The following is a 13298-nucleotide window of genomic DNA, read 5'->3' on the forward strand; positions in this document are numbered from 1 at the left end:
CCTTATTAGGCAAAAGGAATCCTGTCCCTCAGCTTCCTTCCCTCTGAGGCCCATGCAGTGGATCTCCTTCAACACCCTCCCCACCAGCCACAGGACCTACGTCCGGCTACTGCACACGGGCACCTTAGCTGAAATAAGTAGAGGCAGAATATGGGGGAGGGAGGCTGGGGAACCAGATGAAGGGCAGGGCACATTTTGCCAGAGGATGCAACCGCTAAGAGCTGGAGGACTGGCCAGTCCTTTTAGGGTCCAAAGATGCACAGCAGAAATCATCTCCAAAGCCAGCTCCACAATTTTGTCATGTACCCTCTTGGCCATCTTTCCCATTTTGTCCAGCCCGGGGGCCTCACAGAGAGCTAAGACTCTGGACAGGAGACAGAGAGGAAGTCATTGTTCTAAAGAGCATACCGTTTCTGAAGCCTCAGAGGACTTTGTGTTAGGAGCTGCTTACTCTCCTCTGCTAGCCTTACACCTGGTGTTTCTCAGCAGGCCCCAGTCCCTGGGAGGAAGAGCAGGGCTTCCTGGCCTTCCTGGTTGTAAGGCATGCAGTGCCTTTCCGAAGTGCATACTGAATATGGATGCTGGTCTTTTCACTACCCATGGCACTACTTCCGTGCAGCTGTGGGGACAGTGATAAGGTCTGTGGGCTGTTGGCCCGCCTGGAGAGCACTTGAGAGCCACTTCATCGACCTCCTCTTCTCTTTCCAAGGCTCTTAACTCACTTGAGTGGTGGGGAGGGGCCTGAAGGGGATGGGCAGCCACTTGGGCAGACAAGGGAGTCCCAGTCAGCCTCTTCTTCAGCCCCCTTGGCCTGGCTCTCAGTTGTACTGGGTGGTGGATCAGGGTAGGAAGGAGCCGTGAAGGCTGGTCCAGCAGCCTGGGGGTCCTAACAGGGAGGCTGGATGAGAATGGGCAGGAGCCAGCTCCCAGGAGGGGGCCACCTTTGCTGATGATTTGGTCTTGGGCTCGTTTCTCCTGAATTTTAAACCTGGGCTTTGATTTGAACCTCTTACTTTACAAAGCATTTACACAATTCATCACATGAAATTTTCACAACCTATAAGATGTGCGCTGTGAGGACCACCTTGAAGAAGATGCCATTGTGACGTGGAGAGATAGTGCTTTGCCCAAGACCACACAGTGGGCTAGAGGTAGACAGGGCTAGAACGAGGTCTGCTTTCCATGGGAGACTCAGTTGGCCACCACTGGCCCAGGGACTTCAGCCAGGTCACTCTGCTTCTTTTGGCGAGATGGGCGATGGCAGGAACAGACCAGGATGGCACCTAAGCCTCCAAGGGACCGGCAGTAACAGCAGTCAGCAAAATATCCTTCCCCACTCTTCCTCCTGCTCTGAGACTTAAGGCCTAGAATCACAGTAGCTGGCACTGTGCTTCTTCCTGCAGGAGCAGGGCTCCTGGGAAGGCCAGGAAGACTCCCATGATGAGTCTCTTCAGGTTCTGCTGAGCTCCAGGAGAGCTATGGAGCAGAGGCTGAGGAGCCGTGTTCATGGCCAAGCTGCTGTCTCTAGGTTCCCACCACCCTGACTCCCAGTGTTCATGCCCATGAAGCAAACTAGCAAGAATGCTCTGGTCAGTGCCTTACACTGGGACCTAATGCAGCACTTGGCGCATGGCAGATGCTCGGTAAATTGTCACATTGTGCAACACGAGAGCACAAATCATTTTTCCCGTGCTGTGATGATCCTGGTGTCAACACACCTGCTGCAATATGGGTATGGAAGCACGGCATGCTCGATTATAATTATGGACAGTACAAAATATTTCATAATGGTAGGAAATGACTATGCCACTGGTTTGTATAGTTAATACATTTTTTGTCATCTTAGAATTACTTATGAAAATAAGAGTTTAACAGGCTGGGGATTTAGCTCAGTGAAGCCGCACCTGCCTTGCCAAGTGCAAGGTCCTGAGTCGTCTCTGGTACTAAAAAAAAAAAAAAAATTTAGGGTAAGACAATATGCCACGTTAGGTCAGCAGTAGCACTGTGTGGTTACTGTATCTCTAGAGCACATGTTTTTTTTTTTTTCTTGTACATGCTTGATTTAATTTAATACTGTTTGTTTCTCACGACCGTAGGAACAACAAGTTACTGTGTGTGTGTGTATGAGGGTGTGTATAATGTATACACATTCCATATAGCCTAGGTGTGTAGTAGGCTATCCCATTTAGGTTTAATCACACTCTAACATTTGCACAAGATAAAATTGCTTAGGAATACACGTCTCCTACCATACACCTATCATTAAACGGCACCTGACTGAACTAATAAAGTGAAAAGACAGAAACACCTGCCTATCTTGTCTTCCCCATGGGTTTGATGGTCTCTGGTTCGGTGCCCAGGCAAGACAGCAGAACTGGGCTGTGGCTCCCTGGCCCACAGGATGAGTACACACATCCATTTGCCAGTTCTAAAATACTGAAAGCAGAAGGAAAGAGCAGGTAGGTGGGTTTGTGGGTCCTGGTCCCTCTGACCAGTCACGCAGGAAAACCAGGATGTCGGAGGGTTCCAGGGTGTGGCTGCAAGCCCCTGCTGTGGATGAACTATTCCCGGAAACTCACGGTGACCTTGCTGTCTTTTGGGGGGCTCTTCCCAGCTGCCCTCTCCATGAAGCCCTGTGGCTCTCAGTGGCCCGGGTCCCCTCTTGCCGAGAGCAGCTTCACTGGTCCTGGAGTCTGGGCCAGAGCCTGCCTGTCACTCTGTGGCTGTGTGGTGTGGGGACGCCAAAGGGCAGTGCCAGCAGCTTGCTGCAAGCTGACAAGGGTGAGCGCACATCAGGGCCGAGGAACAGACAGGACCGTCTGAATTAAGTGGCCAAGTTTAGTTTTTAATTAAGCCCCCGTGGTCCTTTAAAAAGGTCATTGATGACACCGTGTTCTTTAAGGCCAATGTGAAAAGACATTCAAAGTCAAAGTTCTGAGATGGGAGCCTTGTAACTCGAAATGTCACTGGAAGAAATTTGGAAATGGGGAAGGGGAAGCTGGTGAGAAGGACAGCCCTGTCACGTCGTCCTGCTGTCAGCCTCCTGGTTCCTACTTGCAGCTCCAGACTATTCTGGTCTCAAAGGGCAAGGGGCCCACAGCTCCCTGGTACATTCCCACAGATGCCTGTGGGGCTCCTGCAAGGCCCTATGTTCCCGGATGTGGGACAACAGTTGGGATCAGTGGGGCAGGAGGTGGAGGCCTGCCACATCCCCTTCTCTGGGGAATTAACACAAATATATGCAACTGGCCATCAGGTTTCTGCCCCACTTCCCTCTCCATTTTCCCACAGACCTTGTGCAGCACTGGGTCTCATGGAGATACACTTCTCCTACAGCACAGCACTGTAGCCACATGATCCTTTGCAGTATCTCATAACCATCCTACAGCAAGAGGAAAGGCCAGGGCGGGTCCCACACAGGCCTAAGAGCAGACCTGAGTGAACAGTGCAGATCAGACAGCGCCTCCTAGGGGAGACCCTGGGCAGGCCAGTAGCCAGAGGACCTCAGGATTCAGCAGGCCCTGGGCAGGGGGTGTTGCTCCTGGGGCTCTTGCCCCGCATCAGAGCTGGGCAGAGAGTAGCCTGGGTGGTGAATAGGTCAGTGCAGCTGGGTGCTGCATGCTAGGCTCAGGGGACCTGTCGTGGTGTGTGGTCTGGGCCAGTTGCTGCTATGCTGCCGGATTTAGATTTAGGAAATGAGGGTTGTATGGTAAAGAGTGAGGTTTGTCTACCTAATACACATCTCGAGGGTACCTACCTTTAGAATATGTATATCGCAGGGTGGCAATGTAGTCTCCCTTGAAAAGTTAGGGTAGCTAATGAGATATAATAAAAAATCATTGAGTGGGCTTCTTGAGAAAGCTGATTCACTTGGAAGCTGCACCTCTTTTGTGCTCTCCCCTTTTTTTTTTCTTGATGCCTGAAATGGGCTATAGCTTCAGCACCTATTTTACGACTATGGGGTTATGAGAACAGAAGCCGGTTCTAAGGATGAGCTCCCTGTCTACTCCTACACTTCATGTTCTATGGGAAAAAGTTTGCCCCTAGCTCGTTTATGTTACTGAATATTACACTGGATTTCTCTTACACACAGTTGAATGCCAAACTGATACAGACTGATTGCCCTCGCTGTATCTACTGAGGGACTCTGCGTAAGTTCCTTCATGTCTCTGAGTCTCGGTTTCCTTGCTCCTCTTAGGGGAATATTATACTTGTTTTGCTGTGTGAACGTTACTTCTGACTTCTAGGGCCCTGTCTTACATGTCCCTGAGTGTTCAGAAGATCACATGGTTTTGTGTGTGAGCAGAGGCTGCCTCTCTTCCATTGTTTGGCTGGGTAATTGTTCCGGAACCCAGGGATGTGCCTGCCTTCCCACTTCAATGGCTGGCTCTGGGCCGTTACAAAGTCCCCTTGTGGGCTCCCATTTTCTGGAGACACAATAGCTTTTCTTGGCTTGCTCAGGCCTCACCTTCCTAGCTGGGCGCGGAGGCGTCTGCTGTTTCAAGCTTCCGAAAAGGAGGCTTCAAACAGCCCCATGTTGGCCCCTGTTAGGCTCTGACTCATAGAAGTGGTTCTGGAAACCCTCAAAAGCCTTATTAATCTGTTAAGACAGCCCAGGAGCTGGCGTCTGCGTGCCCCATTGCCAGGGCTTTGCAGCAGTCCCATTGTCTCAGCGGCATTGTCCCCGTGCAGTGTCTTGGCCCCTAATGGACTCTGAGGCAGGCAGGCTTTCAGCTGTGCCTGCTATTTCAATCCCTGGCTCTTTTCTTTTTTCCTCTTCTCCATTCCCTTTAACTCTTAAACTGAAAAAGTGACCGGTTCTTCTCAGGCTGTTTATTCCTCTCGTTCCCCAGTGCAGCTCTCTGCTTCACCTCAGTCCTTGTCTGACATTTGGCCAGATCCCTCTTGGGCACCTAGAGGGCTGAGTAGAAAATTGGCGCTCACCCGGCTTTTATTCCAATGAAACTCTCCACTCGGATCGCCATGAGCCTTGGCAGGTGACCTGCTTAGTGCTGTGGAGACTCCAGGATGATCACCCCCATCTCACCTCTGGGGTCTGCACTATGGCAGATGGGCTTTGCACAGAGGTCCAGAAGTCCAGGGCTCTGCTCCTGGCTTTCATGTGCTCAGTGCACAGTCAGGGGACAGACTCTGTGGTGGTGGGCTTCCCAGCATGCCCTGTCTCCTGGTTTTCATGGCCTAGGTACTCCTGTGCCATTGGCTTCCTGCCACTGTTACAGAAATCTGAGACAAGCGACCTACAGAAAGAAAAGGGTTATTTTAGCTTAGTGTTTTAGGGGTTTCAATCTGTGACTGGTCGGCCGGCCCACTACTTTGGGGTGTGGCATATTATGAAGGCGGTGCTTGATAGAACAAAGACACTTATCTTATGCCGGGAAGGTGACAGAGAAAGAGGAAGAGACAGGTCTCATGCACCCTTTTGGGGGTACATCCTCAGAGACCTGTGACCTCCCTCCAGGCCACACCTCTTTTATAACTGTTTTTATTCGTACACATTTGCAGTACATAATGTTTAAATTCATCTAAGGGAGTAGGTATGAGACAGAAAATACAGCTGCCTCTCTTGGCTTGCTTGCTTGGGCGCTAACAGCAACAGATAGACCACATTCTGACACGTTACCCCACAACCCTCCCAGATGCACGAGGCCCGGAAATGATATTCTTGCTCTGTAACCACAAGGCTCTTTCTGCTTCTCTAGATAAGCTTGTACCATCCACTGACCAGGGCACCCTGCCCGCAAAAGATCACCCCATTTCTGTATCTGTAAAATTCCACTCAGCATGCTCTCAGCCTGCCGCAACCTAAACAGTTCTATAAAACCCTGCTCTTTTAGAAGCTTGAGGCTCAGACTTTGGTATGTTACCTCCTCTAGGTCTGCTAGCATAAGAAAGTTTTTGGTTCCCTCCACCTTTTCAAGTGTTGCTTGGTTCCTGTGCCTCTGGTAAACTTAAAGTTGCTGTAACAGGTGCATGTACTTAACATATCTCGATTCTTTTTATTCCTCTTCTCCTCCTCTCTCCCCCATTCTAAAATCCCTTTGCTCTTTCACTTTTTCTTTTTTTTTTTTGGTTCATGTTTGTGACACATATGGATTATATTCGTTGAGGGCAGTTGATTCCTGTATATGACACATCTTAATTCTTTTACATTCCCCTCTCCCTTCCACTCTTGGTCCCCTTCCCATTTGCAAAAGATTTATTTATTTCCTTTTATCTGTCTTTTCTTTTGCTCTTTATTTACACTTTGGATTTCTCATATGAGAGAAACGATCCAATATTAAGCTTGTGTAGCTGATTTATTTCACTTAACATGTTTTCAAGGTGCATCTATTTTCCTAGAAATGTCTCAGATTTATCCTTCTTTATAGCAGAGCAGTATTCCATTATGTATAGATATCACATTTTCTTTACCCTTTTGTCTATTGATAGACATATAAGCTGTTTCCAAGATTTATCTATTTTGAATTGTGCTGCTATGAACAGGGTATGCACGTATCACCAAAAATAGATAGTGGATCAGTGGAACAGAACAGAGAATGCAGAAACAACCTTGGACACATTAGGCTATCTAATCTTTGACAAAGGAACAACAACAACAACAACAACAACAAAAAGAAAAAACCCATACTGGAGGAAAGATAGCCTTTTTAGCAAAGGGTGCTGGGTAAACTGGCTATCCTCATGCAGAAGATTGAATCTAGACCCTTATCTCTCACCAAGTACTAAATTAAAATCAAAATGGATCAGAGATCTAAATATTAAAACAGAAACACTCAACTTGCTGGAAGATAAAGTAGGTAACTCTTGAAATCATAGGTGTAGACGAGGACTTTCTGAATAGAACTCTAGTTGCACAAGAGATAACAGCAAGAGTCAACAAATGGGAGTATATTAGATTAAAAAGCTTCTGCCTAGCAAAGGAAACAACCAAGAGAGAAGAGACAAGCTACAAAATGGGAAAAAAAATTTTTTTGTCATCCACCTCTCAGAGAGGACTAATATCTAACATATATAAAGAACTTAAAAAAAGAGAATCTAATTTGAAAAGTGAGTGACTGACATGAACAGATACAAATACAAATGGCCAATAAGTATACGAAAAAATGTTCAATACTACTGGCCATTGGGGAAATGCAAATTAAAACATCACTGAGATTCCATCTCACTCCAGAAAGAATGGCAACCATCAAAAAATCAAATAACAACAAATGCTGGTAAGGCTGTGAGCATAGTAGGGGACAGAATCCCCCCACACTGTTGGTGGGAATGTAAACTAGTACAACCATTATGGAAATAAGTATGGAGATTCCTCAAAAAACTAAAACTAGAAATTCCACTGGATTTACCTGTTCCCCTACTCAGCCTCACTTCTTAAATATTCTCCCACCTCCCAGTGGTGCCAAGTTGGGGATGGAGCCTGGAACTCTCAGATCTTTGGGGGACACTCCAGATCCTAACTATGGCAACTCCTCTTTTTGAGTATGGATTGGAACTAATGACTTTCTTCTCAGCAACAGGATGGCAGGAGTGTGGGCTGTCCCTTGCACAATTAAAAGAGATTTACTCCTGTGCTCTGTCCGGTCAGCTCACTTCCTTTCTCTGTCTCTCCTTGGCTGCTTACGTAGATACAGAAAGCTTCTGGGTTGGAGAAGCCCAGGCAAGGACTGAGGGTGGTCCTAGTCCAATTCCCTGTGAAGAATGGAGGCTGCAGGCCAAGAGGCATGGAGACACATCCTGCCCTTGGTGAGCCCCAGCACCAGGCAACACCCCACCACAGTCTGGGAGAAACCCTGAAGTAGAAAGTCCATGGAAGCCATGCCTAGATGTTTGATCTACATAAACTGGAGATGATAAACATGCATTATCTTATGCTGCTGATTTTATTTATTTAATTTATTTATATGGGATCAAACCTGGGGGTGCTTTACCACTGAGCCCCCGGCCCTTTATACTCTTCTTTAGTTTTGAGCTAAGGGCTCCTTAAGTAGCCCAGGCTGGGCTTCAATTTGCAATCCTCCTGCCTCAGTCTCCCTAAGTGCTGCGGTTACAGGTGTCCCCAGGGTATACCAATAGATAACCAATACAAGTCCTTATTAGCAACACAGAAATGTGTTTCTTTGTTTTATTCCTCTGTGTCTGGACTCAAGGTCCTTAAACCTTTCATGTCCACTAGCCAGCCACTTGGGAGGTACAAATGCATATACTACATGCATACCTTCAGATCTATGGGCTGCCTGCATCCCTTCACCCCTTCTTCAAAAATATATGATCAGAAAAAAAATATAGAAGGAAGACATAGTTGAAATAAAACTCCACTGAGATGACTTCTGGTTTCTGTTAGGATTGTAAATGCAATATGAATTTTTGCCAAAACTCTGAGTGCAAGAATGGGCTTGAGGGATGAAGCCATGGGGTCCTTGTGCACCTCTGATAATTTGCTCCCATGGCTGAGGCCTCAGAGCCTTGACCATGTGGGCTGTTTTCATTATTTTCATGTCCTCTCTGCACCCTCTTCCCTTTCACTGATCCTCGCCTCGGGAAGCTCAGCATCGGGGACATCTACAGGAAGTCCCCAGGACCTCTCAAGCTTAATCAGAAGCAACATTTCAGCCCTCAGTCTCTCCTCTCCCCCCAAACCCCTAATGCTCGAGGAAGCCAAAGTGGGACACTATCTCTCCAATGTAGAAAGCAATAAAGAAATGTATTTACGAAGCAGCCTCCATCTAAGGGAGGGAATTTATGTCTCTTCACGCTCTTGTTGACAATAATAACTGATTGCTGCATCAATGTGATGCAATATAATTTTAAAACCCTCCAGAACAAGGATCAGAAAGCAACTGGCAGGGAGATGGTGTGGGCAGCATAGACACCTTCGGTTGGGCAGCTGAGCCCAGGCCAGCTAATGCCCCGAGGCGATGGGAACACAGCTCCGGGAGCACCTGCAATCTCATTTTGTTGCTTTCCAAGCACGGGGGAAGAAAAGCAATTTGTTTGCTCTCATACTCTAAAGATGAACTTCCTGTGCTCAATCAAACGTTATTATCCCAATGTAAGTCAATTTACCTTTGAATTTGAAGGCTATTTTCTTCCTAAATGGCTAATTATGGGAGATAGATGGCTGTAAACAGAAGCCTTCTCCTTGGCTTCTCAGCCAGCCTTTCTCCCTACGCACCGAAGGGAGCGGAGACGGGAGGCCAGGCCGAGTCTTGCCTTTTCTCCCGCTTGGGCCACCCTGTCCGTTCTTTGTGGTCATCCATCCCACTGTGCTGTGCGCCCCTGCACCTGCAGCCCCAGGCACCTTCTGTTCAGAGTTTCATCCTCCCCTACCTGCACATTCTGTCTGCTGACCCCTCAAAGCTCAGCTTCCCTCACTGTGCCCATGCTTCTGTGTGACGTTCCCCAGCCCCGGTCCCCTCCTTAAGGACTCTGTAGGAAAAGTGGTCCTTGCAGCTGAGAGGTGCTGTGTGGGAAGGGATGGGAACAGCACGTCTTAGGAGACAGGGTATGCTGTGAGCGCCGGAGAAGAAACAAGGTCACCCGGGCTCTTTGATTCTTCAGCACAGCCAGGAAAAGCAAAGCAACCCTAGGCGCAGCGGGCTGTGGCCTTTCCTGGTGCGTGATCAACACCCACACTGCAGCTAATTGAATGGCTGAGTTTGTTTACTGAGAGGGGGGACGGTGCCCCTCCTTTCTCACAAAACAAAGTCTTTCCCCAGGAGCAGTGGCAGAGAGGTCGGCCTGGCAGCATTTCTGTTTGCCTTTTATGAATGCTGGGTCTGGCTGATGCTCCGCAGACAGGAGCTCATTGTGCGCGCATGGTCAGAGGTGGCTCCAGCTGGGAGGCCGTGGCCCTCAAAGCCCTTCAGTTCTGGAGGTGACAGAGTCAGTGGTGTGCAGGGTTATCAGAAGGAATCAGCTTCCCAACTCTTCTCCCACAGTCCTGGCCACTGGCCCTTTGCACTTTGGGCCTGGGCCAGAGAAGGCCTGATAATAGCAACTCCCCTCCTTCAAGCACCTCTTGGGTGAAGGGATCCTGCATGTGATGTCCCATCTGATGTTTCCAACCATGCTGTGGCATCATTCTTACTTGACAGATGAGGGAATAGCCCAGAGAAGTCAAGTGCTTTGTCTGAAGTCACACAGCTAGTAAGAGGTGGAATTGGGATTTGTATCTGAGCCCTCGGACTTCAGAGCCTCTGGCCTCATCATTCTGTCATAGTTCAACACAGGAAGGAGGGTGTGTGGCTTCATGGTTAGAGTTGAAGCTAGCGCTCTCTTTGAACCTGTGTCACTTCCAACTTGTAATCTTTACTTGGACCTTGGAAATATGGGCTTCATAAGCCCCCTTGTCCTGAGCTTGTTCTTCTGTCTGGAGCAGTTCATGGGACTAGAGGGTAAGGATGGGTGAGCATTTCAAGAACTAGTCTGGTTAGCTGGGCATGGTGGCACACTCCTGTAACCCCAGCATTCTGGGAGGCTGAGGCAGGAGGATTGCATGTTTGAGCCCAGGTAACTTAGTGAGACCTTGCCCAAGAAAGAAAGAGAGGAAGAAAGGAAGGAAGGAAGGAAGGAAGGAAGGAAGAAAAAGAAAGGAAAGGAAGGAAGGAAGGAAGGAAGAAAGAAAGAAAGAAAGAAAAGAAAGAAAGAAAGAAAGAAAGAAAGAAAGAAAGAAAGAAAGAAAGAAAGAAAGAAAGAAAGAAAGAAAGATTTAAAAAGAACTGCATCAGCAAAGTTTAAGGCCATGGTCAAAGTCGGCTTAAAGGGTCTTAAGAACATTGGAGAGGTGCTGGATGAGGTACAGAGATCAGCATGGGCTGCTTTCCCTACAAGCTTAGACTTAGGACCCTGGAACATACTTCCCTGTGCCCACCCTGGCTGACCCTCAGAGGAGGAATCCGTGCACATGAGATGGGCCAGGGGGAGGAGACCTGGCCCCTTATTAGCTTAGTGCTTTGATTAGACTCATAAATTCCCACCAAACACAGGCCTGGCTCCCCCTGGTAGGATTTTGGAGCTGCTGGTCTGAAGAGAAGCATCTCCCCCTCTTTATTATTATTATTATTAACTATTTTTGGTACCGGGTATCCAACTCAGGTCCTTGAGCTTGCCTTGTGAGGCAGGTGGCAGTGGAACGTCCCTCCTTTTGTAAAAAGGAAGCAGCAGCAGCTGCCCAGAGCCTGTGGACGGGGCAGGGCTGGGGAAGTGCAAACTCGAACTGAGGATGTGGGGTCTCGAGCGAGGGACTTGGCAGGAGAGAGGATGAGCACGGACACCTCAGTGAGTGGCCCCTGGCTGGTCTGCACCCTGGCTGTTGGACTGGAAGGAGCGTGTGTGGGCTGTGAGCAGCCACACAGCAGAGCTGTTCTCAGTGCCATCTTCTGTCTGACAGCAGCGACCCACACAGCAGCCATGTGGCGGGCAGCTATGCTGGGGCTGTCACTTTTCCTGCCCTGGGGAGTGGCAGGTCTGCATGGCCAGGAGTGGAGGGGAAGCCAACTCTGCCAGCGGGAGGGTTCTACCCACCGCCCTTCACAGGCTTGCCTTTCAGAGGAACCTGAATGTGTTTTGAGACGACTGATCAGCCACAGAACGTCACAATTCAGATCATCCAACTACTTTACATCTGACTTTCCCCTTCCCTCTCTTCCCTCTAGCCATCCTTTACCGTTTATTGATTCTCCTTTAGATAAGGCATGGTGCTAGGCAGTGGGTGTAAAGTGATGAAGTCACAGCCCCTGTCCCTGGTGCCACCTCCTTGGCAGTGAGGATCCAGAAACTACAAGGGTGATGCCCCCTGTGGGGAGAGGTGTGAAGTCCTCTGTCTTAGTTACTTTCTTCATTGCTCGGACACGTACATAATACCCACAACTTAAAGGAGGAAAGGTTTATTTCACTTCACGTTTTAGTGCACGGTCAGCTGGCTCCAAGGCAGGGCTGCATGGCACAGGGACATGGTAGAGGAACAGCTGTCCTGGCATGGCAGCTGGGAGGCAGAGAGTGAAGGAAGGAGCTGGGAGGGAGAAAAATCCTTCCAGGCCCCGCCCCACAGGGCCCCCACCTTTTAACAGAAAATCGGCTATAACGCCCTTATAATCCAATCATTGTCCAAGAGTCCTGCCTCTGTGTCCAAGAAGCTGTGGAGGGATGTCTGGACATAAACCATAATATGGCCTTGAAGGTCTGAGACATTCTGTCCCTGGATGAAACCGGAGCACTCAATGAATACCGGCCACACTGCATTCTTGGCTAGTAGCACTCACACTTGTGTGTAACAAGGCGAGAAGAGCCACTATGGCTCATGTGCCAGGCTCACTGGAACCCATGTGTGATGTGCACAGTATGTCATGGGACCCTCACAAGACCCATCGTACGAATGAGGGGAGAGAGGGCCATGCAGTGCACAGTCCGCGGCAGTGCAGACCTTGGTGGCCTGCTCTAATATCTGCGCTACCTCAGTGGCCCAAGGATTCTGATCTGCGGCCTCAGGGGCGGGTGCTGGGCACAGCGTTTACAGTACTGCCACTGAGGCGACACAGACTGGGGCCCTCGAAACCAGACCACTCTCCCTTTGGGCAGCCTTCCCCATTTGCATTTGGAACAGAGCAAGAGACCTCTGAGATGCGGTGAAACGGGGAAGCAAGGCTGGACACATCTGGGAATTGCAACTTACTATCTTTGGCAGCCTCGCTGGTGCTCCTTACCCTCTCTCTGAGCCTTGTCTTAGCATCATGGGTACAAAAGAGAAATCAGGCCTAGGCCGTCTCCCTCACAGCAGGACTTAGGAGGAACAAGTGACACAGCACGTGTGAGAGGGGTTTGTAAATTGCATAGTGGCAGGTGCACTTCTTGTTACTGCTTCCTGAACCTCAGATAATGTGTGACACAGGGGTGGCCTGAGCCTCCCATGGCTTCCCGGTCCTTCCTTTTCTTCAGGGTTCCTCCTACTCTCTTGCCATTTGCCTGCTTTCCTTACTTCCCACCTGCCCTGACTAGGGCTCCTGTAGACAACTTTCATGGGTAACACAGTCCAGTGGGCTGGAAAGCTTTGATCCCACCAGGCCCCATTTCCAGCTGCTGCCTCCTTGGTCACCATCAGGATCTGGCCAGGTTTAATGTAGTGTTTAAAGGGGTCAATCAGGGGCCCGATGGCACCTCAGTCTTCAGGTGCAGGCAGTGGGAGTCAGGGAGCACCCATGGTCCCTTGGCCTCATAGCACCTGGGACTGGATTCATGGCTCAGAAGGACACCAGAGGGAAGTGTCCTGGGGTTGCTGCTGT

At 49.2% G+C, this 13298-nt stretch overlaps 1 protein-coding gene across 6 annotated transcripts in view; it reads right to left on the minus strand.

The window, feature by feature from the left end:
* The window catches only part of Kirrel3 (kirre like nephrin family adhesion molecule 3), a 569052-nt gene that overhangs the window by 162151 nt on the left and 393603 nt on the right, over positions 1–13298 (minus strand). Inside the window, exon 1 of one of the 6 annotated variants that reach the window (XM_033764425.1) lies at positions 4945–4963. The exons of the other annotated variants lie outside the window; for them this stretch is intronic. The gene's annotated coding sequence lies outside the window, so the exon portion shown is untranslated. Of the gene's footprint in view, positions 1–4944; positions 4964–13298 lie in introns of those variants that run through there. 6 annotated transcript variants of the gene reach the window in all.

Source organism: Fukomys damarensis, unplaced genomic scaffold, assembly GCF_012274545.1.
Source record: "Fukomys damarensis isolate Sample0158 unplaced genomic scaffold, DMR_v1.0_HiC HiC_scaffold_16, whole genome shotgun sequence".
NCBI lineage: Eukaryota > Metazoa > Chordata > Mammalia > Rodentia > Bathyergidae > Fukomys > Fukomys damarensis.